A 23638-nucleotide genomic window follows, 5' to 3' on the forward strand; every position below is an offset into this window, starting at 1 on the left:
GCAATTAAAAAAAAAAAAAGCACTAGAGTGGAACAGTAAAAGTTAGTCCCTGGTGAGATAGGAGTTTACATTCCTAATGGCCTCTGGGAAGAAATTCCTTCTCAACCTCTCCATTCTCACAGCATGGCAACGGAGGAGTTTGCCTGACCGTAGCAGCTGGAATAGTCCGTTGCTAGGGTGGAAGGGGTCTCCCATGATCTTATTGGCTCTGGAGTTGCACCTTCTGATGTATAGTTCCTGCAGGGGGGCGAGTGTAGTTCCCATAGTGCGTTCGGCCGAACGCACTACTCTCTGCAGAGCCTTCTTATCCTGGGCAGAGCAGTTCCCAAACCAAATTGTGATATTTCCGGACAAGATGCTTTCCACAGCCGCTGAGTAGAAGCACTGGAGGATCCTCAGAGACACTCTGAATTTCCTCAGTTGCCCGTCTCTTGCCTGTCTCAGTTGCTGTCTTGTCTCTTAAAGAAACTTACAAAATTCTTAAGGGGTTGGACAGGCTAGATGCAGGAAGATTATTCCCGATGTTGGGGAAGTCCAGAACTAGGGGTCACAGTTTAAGGATAAGAGGGAAGTCTTTTAGGACCGAGATGAAAAAATCATTTTTTACACAGAAAGTGGTGAATCTGTGGAATTCTCTGCCACAGAAGGTAGTTGAGGCCAGTTCACTGGCTATATTTAAGAGGGAGTTAGATGTGGCCCTTGTGGCTAAAGGGATCAGGGGGTATGGAGAGAAGGCAGGTACAGGATACTGAGTTGGATGATCAGCCATGATCATATCGAATGGCGGTGCGGGCTCGAAGGGCCGAATGGCCTACTCCTGCACCTATTTTCTATATTTCTATGTAAAGGCGCTGCCTTGCCTTATTCACCAGTGCTGCAGCGTGTGATGTCCATGTCAGATCCTCAGGGATGTGGACTCCCAGGTATTTAAAACAGCTCGCCCTATCCACAATATCCACCATATCTGCAGTTCCTTCTTAAAAACAAGGCAGGAAGACAGGGTGGAAACAATCAGCTCCAACGCTATTTCACTGCCTTCTGTTCCATCCAGCTCGGCGGAAAACCGATACTTTCCTTGTGGGTCGGAGAGCGCCCGAGGCAATGGCCAAGACCACAGCATCGCTACAGTAGGTAAGAGAATTAACTCATTAACGCCACGGGATATCGTTGCACTCTGAAACAAATGACCTATTGGCAAGTTGTAATGAGATTTATTTTGTAGGTGTTGTGGGCCGGGTAATATCTTCATTATTAATAGTTGTAATTGCAGATGTGGAAAGGCGAGCCCCGCGCGTTCTGCTTTCCGTGAACTTGTCTGTCATTTCAATCCTCCCCGAACTCCTCGGGTTAGCGCAAAAAGCTGGAGTCACTCAGCGGGACAGGCAGCGTCTCTGGAGAGAAGGAATGGGTGACGTTTCGGGTCGAGACCCTTCTTCAGACTGAATCAGGGGAGAGGGGGATACACAGATAAGGAAGTGTAAGGTGTGAACATTGCTCAGTTACTCCAGCTGTTTGAGTCTCTCTTCGGTTTAAACCAGCATCTGTAGTTCCTTCATACAACATCTAAGTGTTGGCAGTCGCTCACAGCGTATCACACACACGCTCACACACACGCTCACAAACACGCTCGCACACACGCTCGCACACACGCTCGCACACACGCTCAAACACACACACACGCTCACAAACACACGCTCAAACACACGCTCACACACACGCTCACACACACACGCTCACACACACGCTCACACACACGCACGCACACACGCACGCACACACGCACACACGCACACACACACGCTCACACACACACGCTCACAAACACACGCTCAAACACACGCTCACACACACGCTCACACACACGCTCACACACACGCTCACACACACGCTCACACACACGCTCACACACACGCACACACGCACACACGCACACACGCACGCACACACACGCACACACGCACACACACGCTCACACACACACACAAACACACGCTCACACACACGCTCACACACACGCTCACACACACGCTCACACACACGCTCACAAACTCACGCTCACACACACACACGCGCACACACACGCTCGCACACACGCTCACGCACACACACACACGCTCACACACACGCTCACAAACACACGCTCACACACACGCTCACACACGCTCACACACACGCTCACACACACGCTCACACACACGCTCACACACACGCTCACACACACGCTCACACACACGCTCACACACGCGCTCACACACACGCGCTCACGCGCTCGCACACACGCTCGCACACACGCTCGCACGCACACACGCTCACACACACAAGCTCGCACACACGCTCGCACACACGCTCGCACACACGCTCGCACACACGCTCGCACACACGCTCGCACACACGCTCGCACACACGCTCGCACACACACGCTCGCACACACGCTCGCACACACACGCTCGCACACACACGCTCACACGCTCGCACGCTCGCACGCTCGCACACTCGCACACTCGCACACTCACACACGCTCACATGCACGCTCACACACACTCACATGCACGCACACTTACACACACACACTCACAAGCACGCACACTTGCACACTCACGCACACACATACACACACTTGTGCACGCGCACCCAGACCCACATTCACACTTACACTCACACGCACATGCACACCACAATATGTTTCGGCAAAAGTGTACCGACCCGAGGTATCGCCTATCAATTTCCTTCTACAAATGCTGCCTGAACCCGACACGGCGGCGCAGCGGGTAGAGCCACCGCCTCGCAACGACAGCGACCCGGGTTCGATCCCGACCTCGTGGACTTTGCACGTTATCCATGTGGAGCGCGTGGGTTTCCTCCGGGTGCTCCAGTTTCCTCCCACATCCCAAAGACGCGCAAGGGGGTTTATAGGTTAATTGGCCCTCTGTAAATTGCCCCCTAGTGTGTAGGGAGGGATAACATAGAACTAGTGTGAACGGGTGATCGATGGTCGGCGTGGACTCGTTGGGCCGAAGGGCCTGTTCCCATGCTATATATTTCAATCAATCAGCGGCCCTGACGCGAAACGTCGCCTGACCATTCCCATCACAGATGCTGCCTGACCCGCTGAGTTACTCCAGCACTGTGTGTGTGTGTGTGTGTGTGTTTTTTTCCGGGCTGTGATTCTTGGCTTGCATTACGCTGCATTATGCATGACGGGGCATCAATAATGCACACCTCCTGAACATCCCTCCAGGGCTCAGCCACGGAAACCACTCCTGTGATGACAGATCTTGCTGCGTGACGCTAATCTACCACCGGGCGGGGTTTCCCAGACTTCCAGGAATCTAGTCTAACCACACCGTGAAAGAGCGCTGTCTTTCTCCCCCGCCGCCCCCCAGGTCCTGACTCAATGGAGCACAGGAGGCTGAGGGGTGATATTATAGAGGTGTATGAAATCATGAGGGGAATAGATTGGGTGAAGGCACAGAGACTAGGAGGATCTAGACCAGACAACACTGTAGGTCTTAAGAAAGATCTTTAGACAATAGACAATAGGTGCAGGAGTAGGCCATTCGGCCCTTCGAGCTAGCACCGCCATTCAATGTGATCATGGCTGATTGTCCCCAATCAGTACCCCGTTCCTGCCTTCTCCCCATATCCCCTGACTCCGCTATCTTTCAGAGCCCTATCTAGCTCTCTCTTAAAGGTATCCAGAGAACCGGCCTCCACCGCCCTCTGAGGCTGAGAATTCCACAGACTCACCACTCTCTGTGAGAAAAAGTGTTTCCTCGTCTCCGTTCTAAATGGCTTACCCCTTGTTCTTAAACTGTGGCCCCTGGTTCTGGACTCCCCCAACATCGGGAACATGTTTCCTGCCTCTAGCGTGTCCAAACCCTTAATAATCTTAAGAATAATGTCACCCATTCCCTGTCTCCAGAGAAGCTGCCTGACCCGCTGAGATACTCCAGCATTTTGTGGGAGAGAGGAAAGATTGAATTAGGACCAGAGGGGCAACTTTCTCCACACAGTGGGTGTATGGAACGAGCTGCCAGAGGAGGTAGTTGAGGCAGGGACTATCATATTCAAAACGCACGTGGACAGGTAGATGGATATGACAGGTTTATAGGGATGTGGGCCAAATGTGGATAGGTGGGACTAGTGGAGATGGAACATCTTGGCCGGCATGGAGGAGTTGGGCCGAAGGGCCTGTTGTCTGAGTCTATGACACGTGAACTTCAATTGAAAGCGCCGGCGCGTTTTCATTAATACTTTCATGGTTTGTGGAACAAAATAGTCGGTGTCCTGAACCAGCCTAACGTGTAGGAAGGAACTGCAGATGCTGGTTTACACTATATATAGACACACAATGCTGGAGTAACTCGGTAATGCGGGACAGGCAACATCTCTGGTGACGTTTCGCGTGGAAAGACTGTCTAAAGAACGGTGTCGACCTTCTCTCCAGAGATGCTGCCTCGGGAGCCTCTGAGTTACTCCAGCACTTTGTGTCTGTTTCGCACGCAATGTTTCCGTTGTTAAACCCTTGCGCTGGGCAAGTTGGTGAGTATGTGTAGTCACATGCATAATGTAACTAGTCATAGAGTCAAGAGCGGATCGTTGCCAATATTCCTTAAGCCTATCTGGTTGGTGGAGTCCAGAACCAGGGGCCACAGTTTAAGAATAAGGAGTAAGCTATTTAGAACGGAGACGAGGAAACACTTTTTTCTCACAGAGTGGTGAGTCTGTGGAATTCTCTGCCTCAGAGGGCGGTGGAGGCAGGTTCTCTGAATGCTTTCAAGAGAGAGCTAGATAGGGCTCTTAAAAATAGCGGAGTCAGGGGATATGGGGAGAAGGCAGGAACGGGGTACTGATTCGGGATGATCAGCCATGATCACATTGAATGGCGCTGCTGGCTCAAAGGGTCAAATGGTTAACAGGCATTAGGATCTAGTGAAATATTTTGACTTCCTTACAATATTACCAATTCTGTGTTGGCACTATTTGGGCAATGTGTGCCGCTCCTTGCTGCCTGTTTGCGCTTCAGTCCAGGCGGGTCCTTGTCTAAAGATAGACACAAAACGCTGGAGTAACTCAGCGGGACAGGCAGCATCTCTGGAGAAAAGGAATGGGTGACGTTTCGGGTCGAGACTCTTCTTCAGACAGGTTAGGGCTGAGGGAAACGAGAGATATAGACGGTGATGTGGAGAGATAAAGAACAATGAAACGTCACCCATTCCCTCTCTCCAGAGATGCTGCCTGTCCCGCTGAGTTACTCCAGCATTTTGTGACTAACTTCGGTTTAAACCAGCATCTGCAGTTCCTTCCTACACATTACGGCGGGACCTTTGTCCAAGTTGTGCAGGAGCTTTTATGGTTACATTCGAGCACGCAGTGCAGGTGCAGGAGCCGGCGGTTGCAGCTGCCGACATCCAGCGGTTGGAATCAGACCCAGAGCAGCGACTTATAGCTGGGACCCATTCCTCTCCACAGATGCTGCCTCGGCCACAGAGATCCCCCAGCACTTTGTGTCTTACTGAATATTCCAGCGTCTGCAGTTCCTCGACTCAGCGGGTGAGGCAGCATCTACATCTCTCTCTCACACACACACACACACACACACACACACACACACACACACACACACACACACACACACACACACACACACACACACACACACACACACACACACACACACAGCTTTTCTCCAGTTTTTTGTCTACCTTCGATTTTTTTCCAGCATCTGCAGTTCTTTCTTTAAACACAGAGTGCTGGAGTAACTCAGCGGGTCAGGCAACATCTCTGGAGATATGTGACCAGTTCTCTCAATGTGACAAATACACACAGGATAATATATTTTTTACTTCAGAAATACAGAGTGGAAACAGGCACTGAGATCAGCCATGATTGAATGGCGGAGTAGACTTGATGGGCCGAATGGCCTAATTCTGCTCCTATTCCTTATGACCTTATCACATCGCGACCAGCGACTCCAGGACACTAGTTTTATCCTGCACACGATACGACACGATATCCCAGAGCTGAATAATTTCTAATCTTGTGATGTGGAATCGATAAGAATACTAAGACAGCGGATCATCCAAAGTCAGTACCCCATTCCTGCTTTCTCCCCATATCCCTTAATTCTGTTAGCCCTAAGAGCTAAATCTAACTCTCTCTTGAAAACATTAGACAAAAAAAAAATCTGAGTCTCAGTAAAGTCCAATCTTTGCCCAAGGACATCCACAAATTCTTATGGGAAGGAAGGAACTGCAGATGCTGGTTTAAACCGAAGACAGACACGAAATGCTGGAGTAACTCAGAGGGACAGGCAGCATCTCTGGAGAGAAGGAATGGGTGACATTTTGGGTCGAGACCCTTCTTCAGACTGATAGTCAAGGGATAGGGGAAACACAGAGATAAGGAAGTGCAAGGTGTGAGAACCAGACATCAAGGAGATCACAGACCACAGTCTGTTCGTATTGGTGGAAATATGTCAGCCTCGATAACAATCAACACGGGAGCACCTCAAGGCTGTGTGCTCAGCCCCCTGCTGTACTCACTCTATACTCATGACTGCGTAGCCAACCACAGTGCGAACTCCATCATCAAGTTCGCTGACGACACCACTGTTGTGGAGCGTCTCACTGATGGGGATGAGTCAGAGTACAGAAGAGAGATCGAGCAACTGTCCATATGGTGCCAGCGCAATAACCTGGTCCTCAACACCAGCAAAACCAAGGAACTGATTGTGGACTTTGGAAGGAGTAGGAGGGGGACCCACAGCCCCATTTATATCAACGGGCCGATGGTTGAAAGGGTCAAGAACTTCAAATTCCTGGGCGTGCACATCTCTGAAGATCTTTCCTGGTCCGAGAACACTAACGCAATTATCAAAAAAGCTCATCAGCGCCTCTACTTCCTGAGAAGATTACGGAGAGTCGGTTTGTCAAGGAAGACTCTCTCTAACTTCTACAGGTGCACAGTAGAGAGCATGCTGACCGGTTGCATCGATGCTTGGTTCAGCAATTTGAGTGCCCTGGAGAGGAAAAGACTACAAAAAGTAGTAAACACTGCCCAGTCCATCATCGGCTCTGACCTTCTTTCCATCGAGGGGATTTATCACAGTCGCTGCCTCAAAGGCTGGCAGTATCATCAAAGACCCACATCATCCTGGCCACATACTCATCTCCCTGCTACCTTCAGGTAGAAGGTACAGGAGCCTGAAGACTGCAACAACCAGGTTCAGGAATAGTTACTTCCCCACAGCCATCAGGCTATTAAACCTGGCTCGGACAAAACTCTGATTATTAATAACCACTTTCTGCTATTTGCACTTTATCAGTTTATTTATTCATGTGTGTATATATTTATATCATGGTATATGGACACATTTATCTGTTTTGTAGTAAATGCCTACTATTTTCTGTGTGCTTAAGCAAAGCAAGAATGTCATTGTCCTATACAGGGACACATGACAATAAACTCACTTGAACTTGAAAAAAAAAAATCAAGGAAAATGTATCGATGATTGTCAGCTGGAAGAAGGTAACAACAAAGCAAACAGAGATAAAATGTAATGAGGGAGTCAGATGGATGGGTGAACTGGGAAGGGGATGGGATGGAGTGAGGGAAAGCAAAGGTTCCTTGAAGTTAGAGAAGTCAATATTCATACCGCTGTGGTGTATCTTCTAATGTAAAATCCTTGGCGGCATTGGATCAATGAAGGCCATAGGGCCTAATGCTGTGCTGTTCAATATTCTATGTTCTATGGAGACATAACAAAGTACAGATGCTGGAATATTGAGCAAAATACAAATTGCTGGAGCAACTCAGCGGGTTGGAGCAACTCAGCGGGTTGGGCAACGGGTTGGAGGGTATGGACAGGCAACGTTTCGGGTCAGGTCCCTTCTAAGGACCTTTGGGACAATGTTTAAAGGAGATGTGCGGGGCAAGTTTTTTGTGTTTTTTACAGACTGGAATGCACTGCCAGGGGTGCTGGTGGAGGCAGATACGATACGGTGGAGTCAGATTCGAGTTTAGAAGGATGAGAGGTTATCTCATTGAAACATATAAGATTGTTAAGGGCTTGGACACGCTAGAGGCAGGAAACATGTTCCCGATGTTGGGAGAGTCCAGAACCAGGGGCCACAGTTTAAGAACAAGGGGTAAGCCATTTAGAACGGAGACGAGGAAACACTTTTTCTCACAGAGAGTGGTGAGTCTGTGGAATTCTCAGCCTCAGAGGGCGGTGGAGGCAGATTCTCTGGATGCTTTTAAGAGAGAGCTAGATAGGGCTCTAAAAAATAGCGGAGTCAGGGGATATAGGGAAAAGGCAGGAACGGGGTTACTGATTGGGGATGATCAGCCATGATCATATTGAATGGCGGTGCTGGCTCGAAGGGCCAAATGGCCTGCTCCTGCACCTATTGTCTATTGTCTATTGATTGTGGTGTTCGAGAGGCTTTTAGATTAGCACATGACCATGCAGGGAATGGAGGGATATGGATCACATGCAGGCAGAGTAGATTTAGTATATCTTGGTATCATTTTCAGCATGGACATTGTGGGCCGAAGGGCCTGTTCCTGGCTGTACTGTTCCGGGATCTACATTCTATGTATCTCTGTTCATCTCCCACACACACCTGCTGAGTATTTCCAGACTTATCTAATGATTATTGCGATTCTATCTGCATCATTGTTCGCTGCTGCTCCAGAGTTTCAGAGGATTCTTTTGTAAGGATTTGATTGACTCAGTGCTGTTTACACAGTGGGGCTATGGACTGGTTGTATCATGTGGTGCATCCTAATGATGTGTAGGTTACTTAGTATCTGAGGGGAAGAGACACATCATGAAACATCTCCCAGCCAAAAGATCGCCAAACAGCTGCAATGGTCTGCAAGGCATGCATGCATCCTTCCTCAAATGAAGCATGCATGCATCCTTCCTCAAATCAAGCATGCATGCATCCTTCCTCAAATCAAGAATGCATGCATCCTTCCACAAATGAAGCATGCATGCATCCTTCCACAAATGAAGCATGCATGCATCCTTCCTCAAATCAAGCATGCATGCATCCTTCCTCAAATCAAGAATGCATGCATCCTTCCACAAATGAAGCATGCATGCATCCTTCCACAAATGAAGCATGCATGCATCCTTCCTCAAATCAAGCATGCATGCATCCTTCCTCAAATCAAGCATGCATGCATCCTTCCTCAAATCAAGAATGCATGCATCCTTCCACAAATGAAGCATGCATGCATGCATCCTTCCACAAATGAAGCATGCATGCATCCTTCCTCAAATCAAGCATGCATGCATCCTTCCTCAAATGAATCATGCATGCATCCTTCCTCAAATCAAGAATGCATGCATCCTTCCTCAAATCAAGCATGCATGCATCCTTCCTCAAATTAAGCATGCATGCATCCTTCCACAAAGGACCGCACAAAATTTACATGACTTGTCCAAAATGGGCAATCTTCGATCACAAGGTCATCAGTGATAGGATCATAATCAGTCCATTCGGCCCATCAAGTCTACATCGCCATTCAATCATGGCTGATTTATCTCTCCCTTCTAACCCCATTCTCCTGCCTTCTCCCCATAACCCCTGACACCCGCACTAATCAAGAATCTATTTATCTCTGCCTGAAAAATATCCACTGACTTGGCCTCCACAGCCGTCTGTGGCTCCCTGAAAGTTTTGCTACATCTGTGGTGATCGTTTAACAAAAGATCCAACAATATAATAGTGGATCTAGGTGACACAGTACAAAAGGCTGGCTGTTTGCAACATTAGAGTATTGTTATTCAGTGAAATTTAGTTTAGTTTAGTTTATTGTTACATGTACCGAGGTACAGTGAAAAGCTTTTTGAGTCTCTCTTCGGTTTAAACCAGCATCTGTAGTTCCTTCATACAACATCTAAGTGTTGGCAGTCGTTCACACACACTCGCGCACACACACACACACACACACGCTCACACACGCTCACACACACACGCTCACAAAGCTTTTTCACTGTGGTGCTATCCAGTCAGTGGAAAGACTATATATGATTGCAGTCTGAAGAAGGGTCTCGGCCCGAAACGTTGCCTATTTCCTTCGCTCCATAGATGCTGCTGCACCCGCTGAGTTTCTCTAGCATTTTTGTCTCCCCTTTATGATTGCAAACAAGTCGTCCACAGTGTACAGATACAGGGGAAAGGGAATAACGTTTATTGCAAGATAAAGCCAATAAAGTCCGAGTAAAGATAGTACGAGGGTCTCCAATGAGGTAGATGGGAGTTCAGGACCAACAGCTGGGAAGGCACACGCCTCTACTTCCTTGGAAAGCTTAGGAGTTTTGGCATGTCCCCTGCAACTCTCACCAACTTCTACAGATGCGCCGTAGAAAGCATTTTATCAGAATCCATCACAGTTTGGTTTGGGAACAGCTCCATCTAAGACGGCAAGAAATCTGGAAGTGGGCGTTTTCACACTTCTGTACCTCTTGCCTGATGCAAGAGAGGAGAAGAGGGAGTGACCGGGGTGAGACAGGCCCTTGATTATGCTGCTGGCCTTGCTGAGGTGGCGTGAGGTGTAGATGGATTCAATGGAAGGCAAGATAGACACAAAACGCCGGAGTAAATCAGCGGGCCAGGCAGCATCTCTGGAGAGACAGAATGGGTAATGTTTCGGGTCAAGACCCTATGGTTTAATGAAAGTGCAGGATATTGCCACCAAGATATTTTGCCTGGTGCGTGCGGCTAATCTGATTTGCAGACCTCCTTTGAACAGTCATGCCATTAAATAGAGCACACGTTGAGCCTGATGTTGGTTTGGGTGTGCTTTGTGAGTAGTGGAGCTGGATTATACCCAGTAATGGGACAGCGGGGTGGCAGTAAATCACAGTGGAAGCAATTCATAGACAATGAAAGTGAGATTTATTTCTAAGTATATTTTGCATGACAAAGATGTCTAGAGGAATAACCCTCCCACTTCCAGCAGTTTACTTGGTTCATTAGGACCGGCACGGTGGTGCAGTGGTAGAGTTGCTGCCTTGCAGCACTTTAAGCGCCAGAGACCCGGGTTCGATCCCAACTACGGGTGCTGTCTGTATGGAGTTTGTACATTCTCCCCGTGACCTGCGTGGGTTTTCTCCGAGATCTTCAGTTTCCCCCCCGCACTCCAAAGATGTACAAGATCTGTAGGTTAAATGGCTTGGTATAAATGTTTTTAAAAAATTGTCCCTGGTGTGTGTAGGGTAGTGATCGCTGGTCGGTGCGGACTCAGTGGGCCGAAGGACCTGTTTCCACGCTGTATCACTAAACTAAACTAAACCAAACTAAACAGGTCTTAAATATAAAATTCAAAGATGTGGTTTTAACATGTTTATGCTTGTATTCACTGGAGTTTAGAAGGATGAGGGGGTATTTTATAGAAACATATAAAATTACAAAAGGACTGGACAAGCTAGATGCAGGAAAAATGTTCCCAATGTTGGGCGAGTCCAGAACCAGGGGCCACAGTCTTAGAATAAAGGGGAGGCCATTTAAGACTGAGGTGAGAAAAAACGTTTTCACCCAGAGAGTTGTAAATTTGTGGAATTCCCTGCCACAGAGGGCAGTGGAGGCCAAGTCACTGGATGGATTTAAGAGAGAGTTTGATAGCGCTCTAGGGGCTAGTGGAGTCAAGGGATATGGGGAGAAGGCAGGCACGGGTTATTGATAGGGGACAATCAGCTATGATCACAATGAATGGCGGTGCTGGCCCGAAGGGCAGAATGGCCTCCTCCTGCACCTATTTTCTATGTTTCTATGTTTCAATGTTAATTTCATGTTGATGCACTATCTTGAAAGGGTGAAATCGATAGCTTTGGAGCCACTTCCTTGATCTTTTTTTCTCCCCATTTAGCAGTGTTTGATTTCATCCAAAAGTGAATCACTAACGGGCCTGTCCCACCTGGGTGTCTTTTGCGCGTCACTTACGCGACATCCTAAACATTGGTTGGCACGTTGTGACGAGTGGTGGCGTATGCAGTGACGTGCGGTAACGCGTGGCGCTCCAGGATTTTGGGATGCTCAAAATCCTCGCGCGCCACCTGCGTGACGTATCCCTTGCGCTCGCTGAGGTACTGATGGCGTACGTGTAGTGCGTGGTGACGCACGGTGATGCATGAACATTGCCTACGCTCATTTATTATGCGTCATCGTGTGTCAACGTCCATAACCATGCGCGCCGTTTGTGCGTTATTAGAGCGCCGCACCACGTGGCCACCCGGGTATAAAGCGCGCGTAGTTTTGACATTTTTTCACTGGGAAATTCCTTGCCACGGAGATCGGACTAAGCACGAATGATATTGCAAATGGCTCCCAAAAGAAGCAGGGCCCTCAAGAACACTTGGCGTGCGACTGTCGTACTGCTAGACGATTTTCGCGTGACAGTCGCGCGTCGGTCACTCCTGGCCTGTCGCGTAAATGATGCCCAAATGACGCTCAAGTGGGACAGGCCCTTAAGACTTTACACATGTGTAGGTAATTCAAATGCTTCTTATTTTAATCACCGATTGTAGTTCGTGTTAGTAAGAATGCACATTAGCACAGTTTATCTAACACGAGATTAGTGACTATTCACCCATTAATCTTGGTCAATATCTCCACGAAAGAAGCAAAGGTGAATTGCCAACCAGAGAGTAATGTTTTTTTATTAATTCCACAACTCCACCTATCACTCGGCAGCAGTTCTCCTGCCCCTCCTCTCCTCCAGCTTTCTCCCCCTCCCCATCCCACGAGAAGTACTCTGAAGAAGAATCCCGACCTGAAACGTCACCTGTCCATGTTCTCCAGCGATGCTGCCTGACCCGTTGAGTTACTCCAGCACTTTGTGTCTTGTTTTTTTGTAAACCAGCATCTGCAGTTCCTTGTTTGTGGTTCCCACTTTGCTAGTGTTCTGCGGTTGACTTGTGGATATATATCAAAATGTTTTACAATGCACTGTACCCAATTCAGCATGTTTAAGTCAATGTATTTCCTTGTGCCATTGCCTGGGCTAGTGGGATAGGATCAATATTGCGGTCAGATAGATTAATCTATGATTGTGTGCTAGATGTTGTTACATTAGATCATGAGGTCATGAGGTCAAGATAGTAATGATTTTGTAAAGAAAATGGTGGTGATTTTCTCCAGTTGGTTCACCTTCTGTCTATGGGAACTGATTACTAACTGTCCATGAATTCATGGATTGCCCAGAACATAAAATGTAGAACATAGAATAGAATGTGTGCTGTCTGGAAGGACATTATTGCCATAGAGGGAGTGCAGAGAAGGTTCACCAGACTGATTCCTGGGATGTCAGGACTGTCTTATGAAGAAAGACTGGATAGACTTGGTTTATACTCTCTAGAATTTAGGAGATTGAGAGGGGATCTTATAGAAACTTACAAAATTCTTAAGGGGTTGGACAGGCTAGATGCAGGAAGATTGCTCCCGATGTTGGGGAAGTCCAGGACAAGGGGTCACAGCTTAAGGATAAGGGGGAAATCCTTTAAAACCGAGATGAGAAGAACTTTTTTCACACAGAGAGTGGTGAATCTCTGGAACTCCCTGCCACAGAGGGTAGTCGAGGCCAGTTCATTGGCTATATTTAAGAGGGAGTTAGATGTGGCCCTGGTGGCTAAGGGGATCAGAGGGTATGGAGAGAAGGCAGGTACGGGATACTGAGTTGGATGATCAGCCATGATCATATTGAATGGCGGTGCAGGCTCGAAGGGCCGAATGGCCTACTCCTGCACCTAATTTCTATGTTTCTATGTTTCTATGTCTGTACGGAGTTTGCACGTTCTCCCTGTGACCGTGTGGGTTTTCTCCAGGTGCTCCGGTTTCCTCCCACATTGCAAAGACGTACAAGCTTGTCACTTAATTGCTTTCTGTAAATTGTAAATCGTTCCAAGTGTGTAGGGTAATGCTAGTACATAGGGTGATCGCTGGTCAGTGCAGACTCAGTGGGCTGAAGGGCCTGTTTTCATGATGTAGCTCTAAAGTCTAAAGTAAAGAACAGCACAGGAACAGGCCCTTCGGCCCGCCCAATATTTGTTGAACATGATGCTAGGATAAACCTATCTCCTCTGCCTCATTATCCAAATCCTTTCATTCCCTGCATATCCATGTGCCTGTCTAAAAGCCTCATAAATGAAAAAAAATCATAAATTTGCATTTAATCTTCAGTCAGAGGGTGGTGAATCTGTGGAATTATTTGCCACGGAAGGCTGTGGAGGCCAAGTCAGTGGATATGTTTAAGGCAGAGATAGACAGATTCTTGATTAGTGCGGGTGTCAGAGGTTATGGGGAGAAGGCAGGAGAATGGGGTTAGGAGGGGGAGACTGTAGATCAGCCATGATTGTATGGCGGAGTGGACTTGATGGGCCGAATGGCCCAATTCTGCTCCTACCACTTATGACCTTATGAACACATAATTTTGAACTGAATTTTCTTGAGTTTGAACTTAAATGCAATAGTTTCATAAATTGGCTTTGTGTGGATATAATATATAATTCTGTATTTGGGACTAGTGACTATCCTTTGGGACTATCCCCCCCCCCCCCCCCCCCCTTTTATGTTCCACATGATTGACACTGCTTGGAACTCAATTTGATTAAAAAGGAAGGATCATAAACTAAGCAACAAGACATAAAACAAACCCCACTGGGACTGATGGAAACATCCATTTCCCTCTGAAGCTGACGAACATTCCTCACGTATGTTATCGCTTTTCAAAGTAATCCCGATCTTCGATTTCAGAAGGTTTTCAAGCTTTGACAGTGTCTGCAGTTGTGTCTTGTTGGTGTCCCCCCTGGGTTCACTGCTAGCCAATAAATCATGCATCACCTTCAGACATGTTAATCATTTTGTGTCGGGAATACCAGACGGCAGAGCTGAAACACTCACAGTCTACAGACATTGGGGAGAGTTTAAAGGAGATGTGCGGGGCAAGTTTTTTTACAAAGAGGGTGGTGGAACGCACTGCCAGAGGGTGGTGGAGGCAGATACGATAATGGCATTTAAGAGGCTTTTAGATGATCATGCTGAATGGCGGTGCAGGCTCGAAGGGTTGAATGGCCTACTCGTGCACCTATTGTCTATGTTTCCACATAGGCACGTGGGTACGCAGGGAATAGAGTGAATGCATCTTTAGTTTTGGAGAGGTCCATTCGATAGTCTGAGAACAGAGGGGAAGAAGCTAATCCTGAGTCTGGTGGTGCGCGCTTTCATGCTTCTGTATTTCTACCAATGGGAGAGGGGGCAGAAGAGAGAATGACTTGGGTCGGGCAAGTCTTTGATTATGTTGGCTGCTGTCCCGAGGCCGTGTGTAGTGTGGATGGAGTCGATGGTGGGGAGTGTGGTCTGTGTGATGGACTGGGCTACATCTACAATGGTGGGGAGTGTGGTGTGTGTGAAGGACTGGGCTACATCTACAGTGGTGGGGAGTGTGGTCTGTGTGATGGGCTGGGCTACATCTACAGTGGTGGGGAGTGTGGTCTGTGTGATGGGCTGGGCTACATCTACAATGGTGGGGAGTGTGGTCTGTGTGATGGACTGGGCTACATCTACAATGGTGGGGAGTGTGGTCTGTGTGATGGACTGGGCTACATCTACAATGGTGGGGAGTGTGGTCTGTGTGATGGACTGGGCTACATCTACAGTGGTGGGGTGTGTGGTCTGTGTGATGGACTGGGCTACATCTACAGTGGCGGGGAGTGTGGTCTGTGTGGTGGACTGGGCTACATCTACAATGGTGGGGAGTGTGGTCTGTGTGATGGACTGGGCTACATCTACAATGGTGGGGAGTGTGGTCTGTGTGATGGACTGGGCTACATCTACAATGGTGGGGAGTGTGGTCTGTGTGATGGACTGGGCCACATCTACAATGGTGGGGAGTGTGGTCTGTGTGATGGACTGGGCTACATCTACAACTCTCTGCAATTTCTTGCGGTCTTGGGCAGAGCTGTTCCCAAACCAAGCCATGATGCAACCATGGTGCATATGTAGAAATTGTAGAGCACGTGTAGTACAGATCCTATAGAACGGCACAGCACAGGAACTGGCCCTTCGGCCCACAATGTCCATGCTGATCATGATGCCCAACTAAACTAATCTCCTCTGACTGCCTGTGATCCATATCCCTCCATTCCCTACATATCCAACAGCTTCTTGAATGCCACTATCATATCTGCTTCCACCATCATTCCTGGCAGCCCATTCCAGGCACCCTCTATGTAAAAAAAACCATGCCTCGCACAACTCCTTAAAACTTCCACCTTCACACTATGTTCCCTGCTCTTTAATATGTCCACCCTGGAGGAGTCCCATACCATTCATATTCCTCCCTCCAGCATTACATTCCACTCCTACTCTCCTTATCTGACACCCTTTTAGTCTGCTTCCTTTGTCTTTCTCCAGCCTTTGTCACTTAGTCCATTCATTTGCCCATCAAACCCCTCTCACCTGTATCCACCTATCACTTACCAGGCTTTGTCCCACCACCACCTCTTTTTTCCAGCTTTCTCTCCCCCCCCCCCCCCTCCCCCCCCACGCCATCAATCTGGTGAAGGGTCCCGACCTGAAACGTTGCCTGGCAATCCCCCTTTCTCAAACCCTTTGTGTTTTGTTCCCAATCTTAAGCACCACCACAAGAGCACAACATTTCCCTCATCTTAAGACACAGAGTGCTGGAGTAACCCAGCGGGTCAGGCATCATCTCTGGAGAACATGGAGGGGTAACATTTTGGGTTGGGACCCTTCTTCAGAAGAATGGTCCCGAACCGAAACATCACCTATCCATGTTCTCCAGAGATGATGCCTGACCCGCGGAGTTACTCCAGCACTTTGTGTCTTTTTTGTTGTTGTAAACCAGCACCTGCAATTACTTGTTTCTCGATTTCCCTCATTGTACATGAGATTTCTTTATACCAACAGCAGCAGCTCAAGAAACCTACAGGAAGAGGGAAACAAGTGTTAAAAACAAAGTCATTGGAAATACCGTACATGCACGTCTTTATTAAAACAATCCAACAGAATATAATTCAAATTTATAGCACACTTATTGTTATTCCCATATGTAGAGTCTGTAATTACAATATTATTCTCTATAAATCAAAGGTTACTTTCAATTGCAGTTGCTTCATGGTGCATAATGAAGGGATTCGGCAATTCTATAAATCACGGCAGCTCCTTGATAATGGTGCTTATATTTCAGAATCTTGACCAAGGGTTTGTGCAGTAATGTGAAAAACACCAATCAACTGTCATCATTGGGGGATTAATTATCCTGTCCAGATGTGAATGTTGAGGGTGGAGTTGTGTGTGGGTAAGCCATTTACCTTAAAATAATGCAGTGGGGAAAAGTAAACGCATTTTAGGAGTTTGAAATTATATGACTATAAATCCAAATTGTTTAAAATGTCTCCTTGCACCTTTATACTTCCCACTGGCTTTATATTTCCCTTCTCCCTCACTCCTCTCCTTTAGTTTAGTTTAGAGAAACAGCGCAGAAACAGGCCCTACAGCTCACTCGACAGTCGTGCGAAAATCGTCTCGCAGTACGACAGTCGCACGCCAAATGTTCTTGTGGGCCCTGCTTCTTTTGGGAGCCATTTGTGATGTCGTTCGTACTTAGTCCGATCTCCGTGGCAAGGATGTTCCCAGCGAAAAATGTTCAAAACTACACGCGCTTTATGCCCGGGTGGTCACGTGGTATGACGTGCAAATGGCGCGCCGACGGCGTACGTTGACGCATAATAATTTAGCATAGGCAATGTTCGTGCATCACCATGCGTAACATTGCATCACCAAACGTTACATGTGCACCGTCAGTACGTCAGCGTGCGCAAGGGATACGTCACCCAGGTGGCGCGTGAGGATTTTGAGCTTCCCTAAATCCTGGGGCGCCTCGCGTTACCGCACGTCACTGCATACGCCACCACGCCTCAACACACGCCATGCATGCGTCACGACACACCAATCAATTTTTAGGATGTTGCATAAATGATGTGCAAATGACGCCCATGTGGGACATACCCTTAACACTGCCCGACACACACTGGGCACAATTTACACATGCACCAAGCCAATTAATCTACATACCTGTACGTCTTTGGGGTGTGGGAGGAAACAGAAAACAGGTCACAGAACGTACAAACTCCGTACAGACAGCAGCCGTGGTCAGGATCGAACCCGGGTCTCGGGGCAGCAACTCTACCGCTGCACCACCACCTTACACAACATCCTTTTGTCCTTTTGTCCTTTTCACTTCTAGCCTTTGTCCACTCACCTGTACTCACCTATCACTTGGATCAGTACGGGTGTCAGGGGTTTACGGGGAGAAGGCAGGAGAATGGGGTTAACAGGGAGAGATAGATCAGCCATGGCGGAGTAGACTTGATGGGCCGAATGGCTGTTACTATCTCATATGAGCTTGTGAAGTGCAGATGCCCGTTTACAAAAAAAGACACAAAGTGCTGACCCATTTCTTGCTGGACATTGTCCACCAGCCCCCCCCCCCCTCCACCCCCACTCCACAATCAGTCAGAAAAAGGGTCCTCACCCAAAACGTCATCGATCCATGTTCTTCAAAGATGCTGCCTGTCCTGTTGAGTTACTCCAGCACTCGGCACCTTTCTTTGTAAACCAACATATGTAGTTCATTGTACCTCCAAGCTTTTCATAGCTCTCTGTCCACGCGACAATAATGAGAGGCTTCCTCCGTTAGACGCCTGCCCGGGAAGCAGCATTACAGTTATGGTGGGTGATCAACTGTGTTTGTATGGCTCTCAACAGGGGAATTATAGTTTTACACCTGAAGTATTGATAATAAAATAATTAACACGTTATAAAAACATAATGGGAGAGGCATGTGGGTGGCTTGTGTGAAATCGTTTATTAGCGGATGCCGAGAAAGTCAAGAACATCACTGCTCAGTTATGCATCGTTTGCATGCTGATTGGTGTCGTGTTTCCGACATTTACTGCATTTTCCGAGGCATTAATAGCAAGGACGGGATAAGATGCCACGTTCAGGCAGGAGTCAAGTCAATTGGCCCAGCTAGACTTTTCACAGCATTAATAATATCAACCAAGGTTGACACCAAGTCACGAGAGTCAACCTTCCCCAGCCTACAATGGGCCATTGTGGGCTCCACCCTTCCTGAGGTCATGTGTTGCTTTGGACTTCAGAGATACAGCAGCGGAAACAGGCCCTTCGGCCCACCGAGTCTGGGCCGACCCAGCACTATCTAGCACTATCCTACACACATTAGGAAAATGTTACAATTTTATCAAAACCAATTAACCTACAAACCTCTACGTCTTTGGAGTGTGGGAGGAAACCGGAGCATCAGGCGAAAGACCGACGCGGTCACAGGGAGAACGTACAAACTCCGTACAGACAGCACCCGTGGTCAGGATGGAACCCGGGTCTCTGGCGCCGTGAGGCAGCAACGTCCCTTGTCACCGGCCCTGATTTGTCTGGCCCTTTCTTGTCTCCAGTTGATTTCCCAAAGTTGCTTTCAGTCTGAAGAAGGATTCCGACCTGAAACGTCACCCATCCCTTTTCTCCAGAGATGTTGCCTGACTCGCTGCGTTACTCCATATACTTTGTGTATATCAAGAGAGACAGCCAGAGCAATGTCATGAATTACCCAGAAGAGATCGATAGGATGTGCGTCTGAACTCGTCAAAGAGCAAAGAGAAGAATGATCAATTGTCATATCTACAACTGGACAATGAAATTCTCACTTGCAGTAGCGTAACGGATCTGTACACACAATACTCTATCCACTAACGTATAAAACAGACTAAAATAAAATTTCAATGATTAAAACACCACAATATAGCCCAAAGTTCCTAGCGGAGTTCCTGGACCGCTGGGCTCCGCAGGGTGTTGAATGTATCCTCAATAAGGATTGTAGCATAGTTGTATAGTAGTTTATTATGAATACATGTTTGTATTGTATTATGGTGGTGGGTTCTGGCTTGTTTTATTGTTGGGTAAATATTATTTTTAATAATTGAATAAATTATTTGATTTAAAAAAAAAATAAAAAATAAAAAAGTTCCTAGCGGTTCTAGGTTCAAATTCACATACGGAGCTATTGATGAATTTGCGAACTGTGAAATGTTGGAAGAAGTGTTTTAAAGAGAGCCTGACAAAGGTTTAGTTTAGAGATACAGCGTGGAAACAGGCCCTTCGGCCCACCGAGTTCGTGCCCACACATTAGCACTATCCTACACCCACTATTATTAATGTTTTATGTGTCATTCCTAAATGTCGCTGTATGCCATCTTGTCACTTGCGGGCGGAGCACCAAGGCAAATTCCGTGTATGTGAATACTTGGCCAATAAACCTATTCGTAAACTCGGGACAATTTTTACATTTATACAAGGACTGGACAAGCTAGATGCAGGAAACATTTTCCCAATGTTGGGCGAGTCCAGAACCAGGGGCCACAGTCTTAGAATAAAGGGGAGGCCATTTAAGAGTGAGGTGAGAAAAAACTTTTCACCCAGAGAGTTGTGAATTTATGGAATTCCCTGCCACAGAGGGCAGTGGAGGCCAAATCACTAGATGGATTGAACCATTTTACAATCCAGGTAATAGACGATAGACAATAGTTGCAGGAGTAGGCCATTCGGCCCTTCGAGCCAGCACCGCCATTCAATGTGATCATGGCTGATCATCCCCAATCAGTACCCCATTCCTGCCTTCTCCCCATATCCCCTGACTCCGCTATTTTTAAGAGCCCTATCTAGCTCTCTCTTGAACGTATCCAGAGAACCGGCCTCCACTGCCCTCTGAGGTAGAGAATTCCACAGAATCACCACCCTCTGTAAGAAAAAGTGTTTCCTCGTCTCCATTCTAAATGGCTTACTCCTTATTCTTAAACTGTGGCCTCTGGTTCTGGACTCCCCCAACATCGGGAACATGTTTCCTGCCTCTAGCGTGTCCAAGCCTTTAATAATCTCCCATGTTTCAATGAGATATCCTCTCATCCTTCTAAACTCCAGAGTGTACAAGCCCAGCCGCTCCATTCTCTCAGCATATGACAGTCCCGCCATCCCGGGAATTAACATTGTAATACTTGGATTTGGTATAATCTGGTTCCATAGACTCGTGTTTACCAGGAGAGTGTGGCCAAATAAATCACAAACGATCCTTAAGTCAAGTCAAGTCAAGTCAAGTTTATTTGTCACATACACATACGAGATGTGCAGTGAAATGAAAGTGGCAATGCTCGCGGACTTTTGTGCAAAAGACAAACAACCAAACAACCAAACAAACTATAAACACAATCATAACACACATATTCTTTTACATAATAAGTAATGGAAGGAAAAACGTTCAGTAGAGTCAGTCCCTGGTGAGATAAGCGTTTACAGTCCGAATGGCCTCTGGGAAGAAACTCCTTCTCAACCTCTCCGTTCTCACTGTATGGCAACGGAGGCGTTTGCCTGACCGTAGCAGCTGGAACAGTCCGTTGCAGGGGTGGAAGGGGACTCATTAAAAGAGACAATTAAAAAAAAAAAATCAGTCTGAAGAAGGGTCTCGAGCCGAAACGTCACCTATTCCTTCGCTCCATAGATGCTGCCTCACCCGCTGAGTTTCTCCAGCACTTTTGTCTACCTTAAAAGAGACAGATTAGATTTTCATCTCTTTAGTCTGCGCCAGATCTGAAATGTGATCTTAGAAGTGAAAAGCCAGCAAACAGCACGGCTCAATCTGCCTCCAGCTGTTATCTTCCTTTGTCAAAGATTGAAAAGACTAGGCTTGTATTCACTGGCGTTTAGAAGGATGAGGGGGATCTTATAGAAAAATAGAAACATAGAAAATAGGTACAGGAGTAGGCCATTCGGCCCGACGAGCCTGCACCGCCATTCAATATGATCATGGCTGATCATCCAACTCAGTATCCTGTACCTGCCTTCTCTCCATACCCCCTGATCCCTTTAGCCACAAGGGCCACATCTAACTCCCTCTTAAATATAGCCAATGAACTGGCCTCAACAACCTTCTGTGGCAGAGAATTCCACAGATTCACCACTCTCTGTGTGAAAAATGTTTTCCTCATCTCGGTCCTATAAGATTTCCCCCTTATCCTTAAACTGTGACCCCTTGTTCTGGACTTCCCCAACATCGGTAACAATCTTCCTGCATCTAGCCTGTCCAACCCCTTAAGAATTTTGTAAGTTTCTATAAGATCCCCCCTCAATCTTCTAAATTCTAGCGAGTACAAGTCTTTCTTCATATGAAAGTCCTGACATCCCAGGAATCAGTCTGGTGAACCTTCTCTGCACTCCCTCTATGGCAAGAATGTCTTTCCTCAGATTAGGTGACCAAAACTGCACGCAATACTCCAGGTGTGGTCTCACCAAGACCCTGTACAACTGCAGTAGAACCTCCCTGCTCCTATACTCAAATCCCTTTGCTATGAAACATATACAATTATAAAAGGACTGGACAAGCTAGATGCAGGAAAAATGTTCCCAATGTTGGGCGAGTCCAGAACCAGGGGTCACAGTCTTAGAATAAAGGGGAGGTCATTTAAGACTGAGGTGAGAAAAAACTTTTTCACCCAGAGAGTTGTGAATTTATGGAATTCCCTGCCACAGAGGGCAGTGGAGGCCAAGTCATTGGATGGATTTAAGAGAGAGTTAGATAGAGCTCTAGGGGCTAGTGGAGTCAAGGGATATGGGGAGAAGGCAGGCACTGGTTATTGATAGGGGACGATCAGCCATGATCACAATGAATGGCGGTGTTGGCTCGAAGGGCCGAATGGTTTCCTCCTGCACCTATTTTCTATGTTTCTATGTTTCTGACAAGACAAGTAATGGTGCAGCTGATGTCCGTCACTGAATAATGTGCACGTTCATCTTTGGGCTGGGAGTCATTCCACTCGTGGCATGAGCGAGAGATCCGATCTCACGGCAGCCCCCAACTTCCATCTGTTCCGACGTGAATACTGAAAATAGCCACGGCAATCTTTCCGTATTTAGATTCCTCCAAAAATGATTATTGTGGTGAGTGTTCATTGGAGATTGCAGATTCGAGCCAGCATTGATGTTTTTTTCATGAATTCACAATTTCAGCAGTCCCATGGAATGAAAAGACGGATTTGATCAACCAACGACAGCCGCCACTCGCTCAATAACAAAGCCTTAATCCAAAATGTGATTTCAGAAGAAATTGCTACTTTGCTTTGCTAAATCACTCAAATAAATAATTTCCCTGACTTAGCAATTTGGATTAATACTTTAGGTTGATATAACTGCACAACTATCCCCCTCACTTCAATTCTATCTTTTCCATGCAACTTTTTCTAACTTTAATTCTCTTCCTCTAGATTTTCAACATTAAATATTAATTTTCACCAAGAGTCAGTTTGGGAGCAGAATGGGAGCAGAATGGGAGCAGGCCCTTCGGCCCATCGAGTCCATGCCGACCAATGATCGCTGGTCTGAAACGTCACCTATCCATGTTCTCCAGAGATGCTGCCTGACCCGCTGAGTAATGCCCCTGTCCCACTTAGGAAACCTGAACGGAAACCTCTGGGGACTTTGCGCCCCACCCATGGTTTCCGTGCAGTTCCCGGAGGTTGCAGGTGGTTGCCGGAGGTTGCAGG

General features: G+C 47.2%; 1 protein-coding gene across 1 annotated transcript in view; it reads left to right on the forward strand.

Annotated features, from left to right (window-relative positions):
- The first annotated feature begins 1026 nt into the window (after positions 1 to 1026).
- The window catches only part of chrm2 (cholinergic receptor muscarinic 2), a 38646-nt gene continuing 16034 nt past the window's right edge, over positions 1027 to 23638 (forward strand). Inside the window, exon 1 of the mRNA XM_033037451.1 lies at positions 1027 to 1131. The gene's annotated coding sequence lies outside the window, so the exon portion shown is untranslated. The remainder of the gene's footprint in view (positions 1132 to 23638) is intronic.

Source organism: Amblyraja radiata, chromosome 19 (assembly GCF_010909765.2).
Source record: "Amblyraja radiata isolate CabotCenter1 chromosome 19, sAmbRad1.1.pri, whole genome shotgun sequence".
NCBI classification, from domain to species: Eukaryota; Metazoa; Chordata; class Chondrichthyes; order Rajiformes; family Rajidae; genus Amblyraja; species Amblyraja radiata.